At 41.9% G+C, this 14181-nt stretch overlaps 1 protein-coding gene across 2 annotated transcripts in view; it reads left to right on the top strand.

The window, feature by feature from the left end:
• Positions 1-14181, top strand: part of kcnh5b (potassium voltage-gated channel, subfamily H (eag-related), member 5b) — a 237713-nt gene that overhangs the window by 91008 nt on the left and 132524 nt on the right. The gene's annotated exons all lie outside the window — the stretch shown is intronic.

The following is a 14181-nucleotide window of genomic DNA, read 5'->3' as shown; positions in this document are numbered from 1 at the left end:
GATTTTATTTAAATTCTGGTATCCATTAAGATGTTATGTTGTTTTAAATTGACTGGAGCGGTGCTTTTTCGTAAGTCAGACTTCTCTGTGCTTGCTTGGGTTTTAATGTAAGTTGCTCCCAAAGTTGCTGCAGGTACTAATAGCCAAAAACACATTGAGAGCAACATGTCATCAGGGACCTGGGGGGAACAATAGCATAATTCCTTCACCAGCCGGATTTTAGGGCTAAGAAATAACCAGCTAGGATGAATGAGGGACAGATAAATTTAAGTGAAAAATAAAAAGTGGAAATGAAAGAAACATTGGATTAAGAGACAGCGAAGAAATGAACGGAAAGAAAATGTACTTGTCAACAACAATTCACAACCAAAAGTTATAAGGCACCACACACTTAATTGTTCACATTCAAGGTTAAAGATTTATTTTGCAGTCATTATCATTTATCACATAGTTAAAATGTACCAGATGTAAACACTCCGCCTTAACCAACCTGATCTCCCGGTGGCTGAGCATTTCAACTCCCCCTCCCAATCCCAGTCTGACCTTTCTGTCATGGGCCTCCTCCAGTGTCATAGTGAGGCCTACCGCAAATTGGAGGAACAGCACCTCATATTTCGATATGAACATTGACTTCTCTAACTTTAGACAGCTCCTCTGTCCCTCTCTTCCCTTCCCCCTTCCCAGTTCCCCCACAATCTTCCTGTCTCCTTTCTTTGTCCCGCCCCCCCTGACATCAGTCTGAAGAAGGGTCTCGACCCGAACCGTCACCCATTCCTTCTCTCCAGAGATGCTGCCTGACCCGCTGAGTTACTCCAGCACTTTGTGATACCTTCGATTTGTACCAGCATCTCCAGTTATTTTCCTACACGACTTTACATTCTGTGGTGAGTTTAACAGGCAATTAATATGAACATCCAGCAATTTCATTAAAATCATCGGGTGGCTGAAATCAATGTCCTGTTCTTGTGAAGCTTGTGGAGCGACAATATGTGGTATTTTGCAGTTCACAAGTTACCTCTTCCTTGCCACATGGTAGGCTGATTAGTACGCTGCAAAAGGTGTGTGTCACTCACATGTCTTCACTTGAGCAAAAATTGGGTCGTTTTTTATACAAATAAGTTAAATAATGATCTCATTGATATCATCTTCTTCTCTCCACCAGCATTAAAACAAGGAAAGACAGGAAGAGATTAAAAATAAATCGGTTTGGTAAAGTTTGCGGAAGCATGCATCATGGTTAGAAGTAACATTATTAAATCATTAGTGCAACATGTACTTTGTTGTTATGAATGGTTACATGAAAGGTTGTAAGCTGTTTAATATATTACCGTTGTTATTGTAATCCTAAATTCCTAAGTGGTAATTGGTTAACTATATTTGAAAATTGCATTATTTTTCATTTCATGTACTTAAGTTTGAAAACTGCATTGACACATCTCAAGGAGATGGAAGGATACAAACTAAAGTGAGGCTATACCATGCAACCTCTTTAGCTTGTGGTTTGTCAATGTATAAAAGGTTTGCTTTATATACTGTACATTGACTGCAAGTTATCATTCATGCTTGGACACATGGATTAACATTTTATCCTCCGAGCCAATACATTCTGGTTTTCTCCTTTTGCCAGTGCTATCTGACCTGCTTAGCACATCTGAGATTTTCTGTTTTCTATTGATCACTGTGGAAATTTGAGTGGGAAGGTTAAATCTTGGAAATATTTGATTGGAGTATTGGAGGTGAAGATTTATTGGTTACATGCGATTTACCTTGTTATCGGTATCATAAACTACATCATAACATAAATCTAATTTCTGTTCCAATTCCCATCTTCCAAGCTGAAATTTCTCTTGATGTTACTCTCAGAGCTGTTGAATAATTCATTATTTTGTTAGATCTGTGACCCGCCACAGAAGGCTGTGGAGGCCAAATCAATGGATATTTTTAAGGAAGAGATTGACAGCTTCTTGATTAGCAGAGGTATCAGGGATTATGGAGATAAGGCAGAAGAACGGGGATGAGAGGGAAGGATAGATCAGCCGTGATTGAATGGCAGAATAGACTTGATGGGCCGAAAGGCCTTGAAAATGTATGAATTTATAAGAGTGGACCAATTCAGATAGAACATAGGAACAAGCTCACCATGTCTGAGCTGACTATGATGCCAATCAATAATCTTTCTGCAAGTCCTTGGCATCATAAGGTGGCATGGTGACGCAGGGATAGAGCTGCTGCCTTAAAGCGCCAGAGAACCGGGTTCGATCCCGACTAGGGGTGCTTGTCTGTACAGGAGATTGCACATTCTCCCCATGACCTGCGTGTGTTTTCCCCGGGAGCTCCACTTTCCTCCCACACTCCAAAGATGTACAGGTTTTTTAGGTTAATTGGGTTGGTAAAATTGTGAATTGTCCCAAGTGTGTGTAGGATAGTGTTAATGCGTGGGGATCGCTGGTCTGCGCGGACCCGGTGGAACGATGGGCCCTGTTTCTGCGCTGTGTCTCTAAACTAAACTAATCTGTTTTGCTTCAATGTTTGTCCTCCTCACAAAAGTAAAACCTACCCCCTAGTCAGTGCAGAGAATAGTTTTGTACTTGCTCTAGCAGCCATCTACAGTTTTGATTAGGCTGCGTAGAGAATGCTGATAAGTAATGGCCCTGTGGCAGGTACTCCTGCCATCCTCTTGCTTGGATCTTTTGTCATATTTCTGTTATGAGCTGATTATTTTGACTGTCTCAGCTGGTGTTATCAGAATCTATGCTTGCTGTCATATGGAAAGCTAGAGAGCACACCGGCATTGTAGGTAAATGCCAAATTGACCATTTGAATTAATCATTTGTAGTTGCTGCCTGGCTCATGTGGAGTATATCTCATGAAAGCTACATAGATGATAACAGGATGTTCCGAAAAAAGCTTGGTAACAAATGACACAGCTGGTGCATCAATAAAAGCAACAGAAGATAAGGATGTGATAAAGTTATTTCATGCATCCAGCTCCAGAATATCATCTGTAATATTATTTATTTATACCTGTTTTTGAACTGAGCCTCCTCAAGGTGCTGTATGACAATATTTCCTTTGCTGCTTCTGTTGATCTGATAATAACAATTCTGACATGGTAGTTAGTGACTTTTACAGATTTTGATGCAGGCTTGAATCAATTAGAAGAGTTTTTCAAAATGACAAATACCTGAATGGAGTTTAGTTTCCAATTGGCAGTCTGAAATGTCCTTCTATGAGATTGCCAAATATTCATTGCAGTAATAAAGACATTTTGCACCTCCAAATTATTTAATTCAAGGCTCTTTGAGCAGTCATGTAAAGGTCATTATCCAGTTTAATTCTGTATTTAGGATTTAGTTGCATACACCGAGCCACAGAATGATAGATAGACGTTTAAAGCATCGAAGAACAACCTTTGGCTTATTGTGACCACACTGGCTAAAAGCAGACTGTGATTAATCCCACTGCAGGGTAGAGAGGTATGCAGGTTACCACCTTACAAGTGCTAATCCAGGTGAGGGATTCTGGCTCCATCATCAGGCAGTGAGTTCCACACCTTTGCACTTGCTGAGTGAAATCAACTTTTCTCAAATTCTTCAATCTATGACCACGCCCTTGTAGTTACTGAGCTTATTGATAAAGGGCAAAACACAAACTGCTGGAGTACTCAGCAGGTCAGACAGCATCTGGGGAGGAAATGGGCTGGTGACGTTTTGGGTCTGGACCCTTCTTCAAACTGAATAGACAAATGATGTTTCAGTTCAGGATCCTTCTTCAGACTCAATTTTACTGATAATGGAAATAGGTCCTTGCTGTACACCCTGTTTAGAATACAAATAATGTTTTACACTTTTTTCCAAAGGAAACAGTTCCAGTCTAGAACTATTCTATATTATTGGCAATATCCTCATAACTCTCTTCTGCACCATGCCTAATGCTATCATGTCCTTCTTGCAATGTGGTGACCAAAGCTCTACACACTATTTCCAGCTAATGTTTTACATGATTCTTTGATAAGAATATATCAAATATAAGAATATATATAAGAATATATAAAATATAAGAATATAAATATAAGAATATATGGGCACACACCACCCACACGACCTTTAAAGCTTGCTCAACTATTCAACAAGATTGTGGCTAATGTTCCATCAGTACTAATTTCCTGCACTATCCCCTTGTCCCTTGCTCCCCTTAACACCCAGAAAGCTGTTGATCTTGCTTTTGGATGTGGACATTGATTGACTCTTCAAAGTCAGAGATTTCAAAAGAATGAAGACATTTCTCCTCATTTCAATAGTTATCTGGTATGTATCCCTGTGTCTCCTGGTTCCAGACTCCTAAGGTCTGAGAAACATCCTGCATGCATTCAGTTTATCGAGCCCCCAAAGTGTATTGGTTTCAATGAGAGCTCCTCTCGTTCTTCTAAACTCCAAGACAATGTATTCTGAATCTTTCCTCGCACAGCACACCTGCCATTCCTACAACTAGTCTAACGGATCATTTCTGTATGCTATCTACACTCTATTTTTAAAGTAAGGAGACCAAAATTGTACTGTACATAATGAATCACACATGGTCTCACCATGGCCCAAACGATTTTAGATGGAATTCCTTGCTATCAAATCTCTTGTAATAAGGGGATTTTGTGGATATAAAGAGGCCACGAGGAACAACGTACTTGCAAAATATAAAGTGGAAAATTATGAATTTAATCCCTTTAGTGCACAAAACAGAAAAGCAGAGAAAATGTGTAGGAAGGAACTGCAGATGCCGGTTTACACCAAAACTGGAAACTTAGCAGGTCACGGCTTTTCTCCCGAGATGCTGCCTAACTCGCTGAGTTAGAAAAGCAGAGAATTTGGTCTCATAAGGTCGTCTGCATAAAATGTAGATTTGCAATCTCTGCTGTTTTTTTAAAGTTTTCATTTATGTTTCTAGATTTCCTTTGTGATTTCTCCCGGGAGAGGCATTAAGCAGCTATGGAGAGTGAGAAAAGTTACATACCTTTTAAAATATTTATCTTAAAGCAATCTTTTGCCCCAGGCAGATGTGTCCAAGCATTGTCATTAGTATAACAAGCTTTCAGATAAATTTTAGTTTATTGGTTTGGTTTACTTATTAAGGTCATGTATTTCAAGGTATAGTGAACCACTTTGTTTTGCATGCTATTTAGGCAAATCATATCACACATGAGTAAATCATGCAGTGCAGAAGAAGAAAAAAGGGTGCGGAATATAGTGCTACATCTGCACAGAAAGTGCATATGAAGTAGGTGTGCACCTATCCACAGATAGATGGATTGGGCGATCAGGAATACATCCTTAGCAATGAGAGGTCTGTTCAAGAGTCTCTAATAGTGAGGAAGAAGCTGTTCTTCAATCTAGTGATACGTGATTTCAAGCATTTGTATCTTCTGCCTGAGAGGAGAGCGGAGAGACAGAATATGAGTGGTCCTTTGTTATGATAATGGTTTCTTTAAGAAGTGTGAAAAATAGATGGAGTCAATGAGGTGGTGGTGGTGGGGGGGGGGGGCTGATTTGCGTAATGAGCTCGGCTGTATTCACAACTCTCTGCAATTTCTTGTGGTCTTGGGCAGAACAGTTGCCATACCAAACTTTGACGCCACCAGATGGGAAGCTTTCTATGATGAATATGGAGAAATTGGTAAGAGTCATTGGAGACATACAAAATTCCCTTAGTTTTCTAAGGAAATAGAAGCATTTGGTGTGCTTTCTTGACCATAGGTTCAATGTGGCTGGATCAGGATGAATTCTTGGTGATACTTAGACTGTGGACTTTGAAAGTCTTGTCCATTCTCCATTGAGCAACACCCTGGTTCCTGAAATCGATGACGAGCTCCTTCATTTTGCTCACATTAAGGGGGAGATTGTTGGCTTGACATCATGCCATTAATTTCTTGATCTCCTTCATGTACACTGTCATAGTCCTGCATCACCACATTTACCACACTTGAGAAACACTTAATTAGCTCTCGGATGCAACTCGAAAGCGACTCTATATATCCTTCTTAAGTCAACTCTTAATTGCTCTCCAGGATGCCTTTCGGAGAAGAAGGAGAAAAATCAAGGGAATGACCCCTCTCACAATGGGCAATCTGACTTCTGTCAGGACTCTTCCTGCAGGTTTTTCTCTGTTGCATTGGATATTGTCACGGACTATCTTCATGATTGTGTTATCCACAGGACCCGACATGGATATAGTTAATGCAGATTGGCTGCAGAGCATATAGTTGCAGAGATAGGTTTTGCGGATGGATGGGCTTGAGTGTGAGAAATGGCTGACTTGACAGGAAGAGCGTTTTAAAATTCATGGTATCAGAACATTTGCCATAGACTGGAAGGAGGCAGTTGTAGCACCACTGATCAAGAAAGGAACAATTGAATAGTTTGCCTGACTGTAGTAAGAGAAATTCTAGACTCTATTGTTAAGGAAATGGTAAAGGAGGCACTTGGAATATAATAGTAGGATTGGGAAGAATCAACATGGATTTATCGAGGGGAAATCATGTTTGGCAAATAAGGTTAAAAATGTTGAGGTCAAAAGTGGCAGAATAGTCCAAAGGTAGCAGCATATTTGGATTTCCAGATGACTTTTGATAAGTTGCCACACCAGAGATTGATTAAGAAAATTAAGGTGCATGAATTGGGGTTAATATATTTGTATGGATTTGGTGTTAGTGAACAGACAAAAAATTGAGAGTAGGGATCAATGAAACATTATAAAATTGGGATGCTGTGAACAGTGGGGAGCCTCGAGGGGAGTGCCTCAAGGATTGGTACAGTTGCTCAGATATCAAGTAGATATTTCACCACCTGGGGCGTCCAAGGCCAGGCATCAGAGTCTCAAAGTAAGCGGTGCAAAGGTAAGAAGAAACTTCTTCACATAGAGATGAATCTTTGGATTTGACGGTTAGTCATAGAGGTATAGAGTCAATTTATTCACAAAATGCTGGAGTAACTCAGCAGGTCAGGCAGCATCTCGGGAGAGAAGGAATGGGTGACGTTTCGGGTCGAGACCCTTCTTCAGAGGTATAGAGTCATACAGCATGGAAACGGGCCCTTTGGCCGAACTTGCCCAAGATGCCCCATCTACACTAGGTCTACCTGCCCGTGTTTGGCCCAGATCCCTTTAAACCTTTCCTGTACCATTCATGTACCTGTCCAAATGTCTTTTAAACGCCTGCTGCAACCACCTCTTCTGGCAGCACGTTCCATATACCCAGCACCTTTCGTGTGAATAAGTTGCCCCTCAGGTTCCTATTGATTCTTTCTTCTCGCACCATAAACCTTTGTCCTCTAGTTGTTGATTCCCCTAATCTGGGTAAAAGACTACCCTAGACATCTACCCTATCTTTAGTAGTAGAATATGTTCAAGATAATCAGGGTGGCACGATGGAACAGCTTGTAGAACCTCTGCTCTCACAGTGCCTACGACCAAGAATCTTTTCCAGACCTCAAGTGCTGTCTGTGTGGAGTTTGCACATTCACCCCATGGGTTTTCTCCAGATGCTCCAGTTCCCTCTTACATCCCAAAGATGTACGGGTTGGGAGGTTAATTGGCTACTGTAGATTTACCCCACTGTGTAGGGGAGTGGTAGAATCTTGGCAAAACAACAAACTGTAGATGCTGGAATCTTGAGCTAATCGCAAAGTGCTGGTGAAACTCAGCTGGTCAGGAGCTGACCCATTTATCCCACAATCCCGCCCCAGCCACCCTGCTTCTTTTCCCACCTTCGTACATTGATCTCTCATTCCTGAGCCCCTCATTTCCCTCTCATCCCCACACTTTCCCCGTTCCCTGCCACCTTTATCCCTCCCTCTGGCTTTATATTTCACTCCTCTCCTTAACTGATACCCTTTTGTCTCCTTCTCATCTCTAGCCTTTGTCACTTACTCCAGCCATCTGCTACCCCACCCCCCTCACCTGTAACCATCTATCATTTGTCAGGCTTTGTCCTGCCCCCAACTCTCTTTTCTCAGTTATCTCGCACCTACTAAAACCAGTCTGAAGAAGAGTCCCAACTTGAGATGTCACTCAGTAGAGTCTTGCTGTTGGGAATGTGGCAAAAAAAAAAAAAAAGGATTGATGTGGGTTTAATGTAAAATGGGTGATTGATGGTTAGTGCGGACTTGATGATCCAAAAGGTCTGTTTCCACACTGTATCTCTCTACAACTCTATAATAACTGATGGACTTTTTTAGAAATTCAGGAAATCAAGAAATATGGAGCATTATGTGGTCTGCACTGCCATGGCCTCAAGAAAAAGAAAAATAGAAGAATTGATCATTGAGATATTGAAGGTGATTCACTGTGGACAGTTCAAATAAGATTAGAGGGAAGAGGGAATGTATAGCTCACATCTAGAGACCTGGACCAGCGATCCAGTGAGTTTGAAATCAAGGCGCTGACAGCAAGTTCATTATTAGTAATGGTAACTGTGAAAAGCCACATTTGGTTTACTGTGTCCTTCAAGGCAGGAAATCTGCCATCCTTTCCTGCTGCTCATCAATGTGATCGACTGTTAAGTACCTTCTCAGCTCAGGAACTGTAGGATGAACAATAAATACTGATATTTCCATCAACAAATAAATGAAAATACTAAGGAAATACAATTTTTTTTGAGAGAATGGGCTCCGAGAGAAAAAATATTTAGAATTGGATATTCAATATTCTTCTCTTTGCATTTTTAAAGCAAAATCATTTCTATGGATAAATTACCACCAAGAATTGCCTTTTCTCTTTCTGTTGTTTGTCATTTATCAATCGGATTCTGCAATTCCCGCATCACAAAAAGCAAACAAAAGCACATAACAGGACAGACAGGGTTAGTATAGTGTTCAATATATATATTGATCAATGTATATATTGAATATATATATTGAACTGGGAAGTTTTAATTAGAATTGTCAAGAGCATCGACCAGATGACATAAATTAAATTGTTCACCATGGTTAATGCCTCAAGTAGTGTCAGAGAAAAATGGAGGGATTAATAGGAAAGCCATGCAGAACTCTTATCACTCAAAGGGAAATCAGGTTAAGTGAAGTCAAGTCAAATTTATTTGTCACATACACATACACGATGTGCAGTGAAATGAAAGTGGCAATGCCTGCGGGTTGTGCACAAAAAGAATTACAGTTACAGCATATAAATAAAGTTAATAAGTTACTATTAGTGTCGACAAAAATTTAGTCTCTGGGGTTATAAAAGTTGACAGTCCTGATGGCCTGTGGGAAGAAGCTCCGTCTCATCCTCTCCGTTTTCACAGCGTGACAGCGGAGGCGTTTGCCTGATCGTAGCATCTGGAACAGTCCGGTACTGGGGTGGCAGGGGTCCCTCATGATCTTGCTTGCTCTGGATCTGCACCTCCTGATGTATAGGTCCTGCAGGGGGACGAGTGTAGTTCCCATGGTGCGTTCTGCCGAACGCACTACTCTTTGCAGGGCCATCCTGTCCTGGGCAGAGCTGTTCCCAAACCAGACTGTAATGTTGCCGGACAGGATGCTCTCTATAGCCCCAGAGTAGAAGCAATGAAGGATCCTCAGAGACACTCTGAATTTCCTCAGTTGTCTAAGGTGGTAAAGGCGCTGCTTAGCCTTACCCACCAGTGCGGCAATGTGCGTTGCCCACGTCAGATCCTCTGCGATGCGGACTCCCAAGTATTTAAAACTGCTCACCCTATCCACAATAGACCCATTTATCTCCAGTGGCGTGTACGTCCTTGGATGTTTAGCCCTTCTGAAGTCCACAATCAGCTCCTTTGTTTTAGTGACATTCAAGAGGAGGCTATTGTCCTGACACCAGAGTGCCAGATCAGCCACCTCCTCCCGGTAGGCCTTCTCATCGTTTTTGGAGATCCGGCCCACCACCACAGTGTCATCAGCAAACTTGATGATGGAGTTTGAGCTGAACCTGGCCCCACAGTCATGTGTGTACAGGGAGTACAGTAGGGGGCTAAGGACGCAGCCCTGAGGGGATCCTATGTTCAGGGTGAGGGAGCTAGATGTGTGTTCCCCCATCCTGACCACTTGGGGCCTGGCAGTGAGAAGGTCCAGGACCCAGGCACACAGAGGGGTGCTAAGCCCCAGTTCCAGCAGCTTCTCAACCAGTCTGCTGGGGACTATTGTGTTGAATGCTGAACTAAAGTCAATGAACAGCATCCTCACATAGCCCCCCTGGCTGTCCAGATGAGAGAAAGCGGTGTGTAGAACCTGGGAGACCGCATCATCCGTGGACCTGTTCGGACGGTATGTGAACTGTAGTGGGTCCATGTTGCGAGGAAGGAGGGTGCAGATGTGCTTCTTGACTAGCCTCTCAAAGCATTTCATGACAACCGAAGTGAGGGCCACCGGTCGGTAGTCATTTAAACACGCTGGAGAGGCATTCTTTGGCACCGGTACAATGATGGATCTTTTGAAGCATGCAGGGACCACGGACTTTGCCAAGGAGAGGTTGAATATTGTGGTGAGCACTGGAGCAAGCTGAGTAGCACAAGACTTTAGTACTCGCCCAGATATACCATCTGGGCCTCCAGCTTTCCTCGTGTTCACACGCGTCAGAGCCCACCTCACCTCATGCTCGGACACCGAGAATGTGTGCACATCCCCGGCGGTGGATCCCCCTCCAGCCTCGCTAGCCAGCGCCCCTTCGGTGCTGTTTTTAGACGGCGAGCTGGTGGTGTTACCCGTCTCAAACCGTGCATAAAAAGAGTTCAGGTCATCAGCTAAGGAGGAGCTGGCACTTCCGGTTGAGGGGGTGCTGGACCTGTAGCTAGTTATAGTCCGTAGCCCCTGCCAAAGGCGCCTGGTGTCCTGCTGCTCCATCTGTGACTCCATCTTGTCCCGGTACCTCCTTTTTGCATCCTTCACTGCCCTTCGCAGTCGGTAGGACTCTCCCTTGTAGTCGTCCATGTTGCCGGATGCCAGACCGGAGTTGTAAGCAGCGGTGCGAGCATTCAAGGCCACGTGTATAGATGAAGCAAATCACAGGGCAAGGCCATCAGAATGAATAATATAGTTCACTTCAGTTTAGTTTATTGTCACGTGTACCAAGGTACAGTGAAAAGCTTTGTTGCGTGCTAACCAGTCAGAAGAAAGACGAGACATAACATGACATAAAAAGCAACCAGCTATATTTCTGAAAAGGTAAAGAGATTTAGGGATTGGCCTGGAAGAGGGGGAAATAAGCTGAGACTGTTCAGAACTAAATATTCTGCTGGCGTGAAAGCTTTTAACAATTTGTAAAAATATCGACTGTTCATATGAGAAAAGAAATCAAGTTCCCACAAGTTGTTGAACATCTGAAATTCTAAGTTTGATTCTTCCTCTCCAAATGCTCTTTTATCTCCTCCTCGGGTTGTAATCAATAATCCTAATCAGTACAAACTGAAAACCTTCATGTTAAGATTGGAAAACTTTTCGCAATTAATATATCAGGTCTAAACAATATTTTCACAGAAAGATTGTACACTTATTACATATGTACATTGATGTTTTGATTCATTTAATGTATTTGAGCATCAGAGCAAAGGAATACGTTTTTTTCTGTTCCCTAAGTAAATGGAGCTGAACTACTTTACTCTCTCCAACCCTCTCCCACCCAAGTCATACCAGCTTCAAAGTCGTCTTGTTGAGTCTCATTGTCTGTACCTAGCTCACAGCTAACAATGGCCTGTTTCCTTTATCATTGTTGCTTTTTTGCATATCTTTCATTAATTTGTTCTGTATCTCCTTACATCACCGTCTATATCTCTTGTTTCCCTTTCCCCTGATTCTCTGTCGGAAGAAGGGTCTCGACCCGAAACGTCACCTTTTCCTTTTCGCCAGAGATGCTTTCAGACCCGCTGAGTTAGTCTAGCTTTTTATGTCCATCTGAATTACCTTGTTGAACTGCTTTAGGTGAAGCAACTCCCACAATTATATTCGAAGACGTAAACCTGGTGACAATGAAGGTGGAGTGATATATTTCCAAGTTAGGGTGGTGTGTGAATCATAGGAGAAATTGAAGGTGGTTCTCCAACGTACAAGCTGCCCTCACCTTCAGAGCGTTAGAGTTTGCAAGTTAGGAACACAAGCTTCACAAATTAGATACAAGCTTGAGTTTGCAAGTTGCCTTAATAGTAGGGCCAATTACTCTCATTTCACCCAATACAATTCTTTTGTCTACATTTAGACCAACATTGTAATGGGGCTTGAAATGCAACTGAGCGTTGGTGGGGATATTTGTATTAAATATATAGCACTTTCTAGCACTATCATCATCACCTTCCTACATGTTTCTGATATTTGACAGGAGATAGACAGCGTGGTAATTATCCAGATTGGATTTGTTCAGCTTATTGTCATCCCAAAATTTATAGTGAGGTATATTATGTATATATTTGCAGTAATTCAGCCTGACAGTTGACTTTCATAAATTACAGAGTATTGGAAATTTCATGGTGAAGAAATGATATTGGCATTCTAGCTGCAAGAATTATAATTTTGTTATATTTTTTGAAGTTATAGCTAAGCCTAGGCACTGGAATTTATAAAATGGATGCCAAGACATATGAATGGCTGGAGCAGACATTATATATCTATATCTCTATATATATATATATATATATATATATATATATATATATATATATATATATATATATTAATTTATTGTTTATTTATTTATTTATTTATATAGGTATAGATATATGACTTGGATGTAGAAACATAGAAAATAGGTGCAGGAGGAGGCCATTCGGCCCTTTGAGCCATCACCGCCATTCATTGTGATCATGGCTGATTATCCACAATCAGTAACCTATGCCCAACCTCTCCCCATATCCCTTGATTCCACTAGCCCCCAGAGCTCTATCTATCTCTCTCTTAAATTCATCCAGTGATTTGGCCTCCACTGCCCTCTATGTGGCAGCGAATTCCACAAATTCACAACTCTCTGGGCTAAAAAGTTTCTTCTCACCTCAGTTTTAAATGGCCTCCCCTTTATTCTAAGACTGTGGCCCCTGGTTCTGGACTCCCCCAACATTGGGAACATTTTTCCTGCATCTAGCTTGTCGAGTCCCTTTATAATTGTATCTGTCTCCACAAGATCCCCTCTTATCCTTCTAAACTCCAGTGAATACAAGCCTAGTCTTTTCAATCTTTCCTCATATGACACTCTCCCAGGGATCAATCTCGTGAACCTACACTGCACTGCCTCAATTACAAGGATGTCCTTCCTCAAATTAGGAGACCAAAACTGTATACAATACTCCAGATGTGGTCTTACATGGGAAACATTGACTGGTTGGTTAATAAGTTTGCAGATTACACCAAAATTACTGGGGTCATGGATGGTGATGAAGGCTGTCAAAGTATACAGTGGGATATAAACCAGCTGCAGAAATGGATAGAGAAATGGCAGGTGTAGTTTAATATGATCAAGTGTGAGGTGTTGCACTTTGGGAGGACGAATGGTAGGGGGGAATATACAATTAATGACATGGCCCCTAAGAGCATTGATGTACAGAGGGTATCTTGGGGTCCAAGATGATAACTCCCTGAAAGTAGATACACAGGTAGATAAAATGGTAAAGAAGGCTTGCTTGTATTGATCAGGGCATTGAGTTTAAAAGTCAGGAAGTTATGATGCTGCTTTGATAGGAGTTTGCTTAGGCTGCATTTCTAGTATTATAAGAAAATAACTGCAGATGCTGGTACAAATCGATTTATTCACAAAATGCTGGAGTAACTCAGCAGGTCAGGCAGCATCTCGGGAGAGAAGGAATGGGTGACGTTTCGGGTCGAGACCCTTCTTCAGACTGCATTTCTAGTATTATGTGCAGATCCGGTCACTGCATTACGGGAAAGATGTGGAGGCTTTGGAAAGTGTACGGAGGAGGTTTACCAGAATGATTCCTCGACCAGGGATATTAGCTACAGCGAGAGATTGGACAGACTTGAATAGTCTGGAACACCAGAGGTTGCGAGGATACGTGATAGAAGTATATAAAATTATGAAAGGCATAGATAGGGTAGACAGTGAGAAATTTTTTCCCAGGATGGAAAAGTCACATATGAGAGGGCATAGCTTTAAGGTGAGAAAAGCAAAGTTTAAAGGAGATATGCGGGACAGGTTTTTACACAAAGGGTGGTGAGTGCCTGGAACCCACTACCAGGG

The sequence above is a fragment of the Rhinoraja longicauda genome, chromosome 10 (genome assembly GCF_053455715.1).
Source record: "Rhinoraja longicauda isolate Sanriku21f chromosome 10, sRhiLon1.1, whole genome shotgun sequence".
In the NCBI taxonomy this organism is placed as follows: domain Eukaryota; kingdom Metazoa; phylum Chordata; class Chondrichthyes; order Rajiformes; family Arhynchobatidae; genus Rhinoraja; species Rhinoraja longicauda.
Note: the sequence above shows the minus strand (reverse complement) of the source record. Positions and strands in the feature narration are given on the sequence as shown.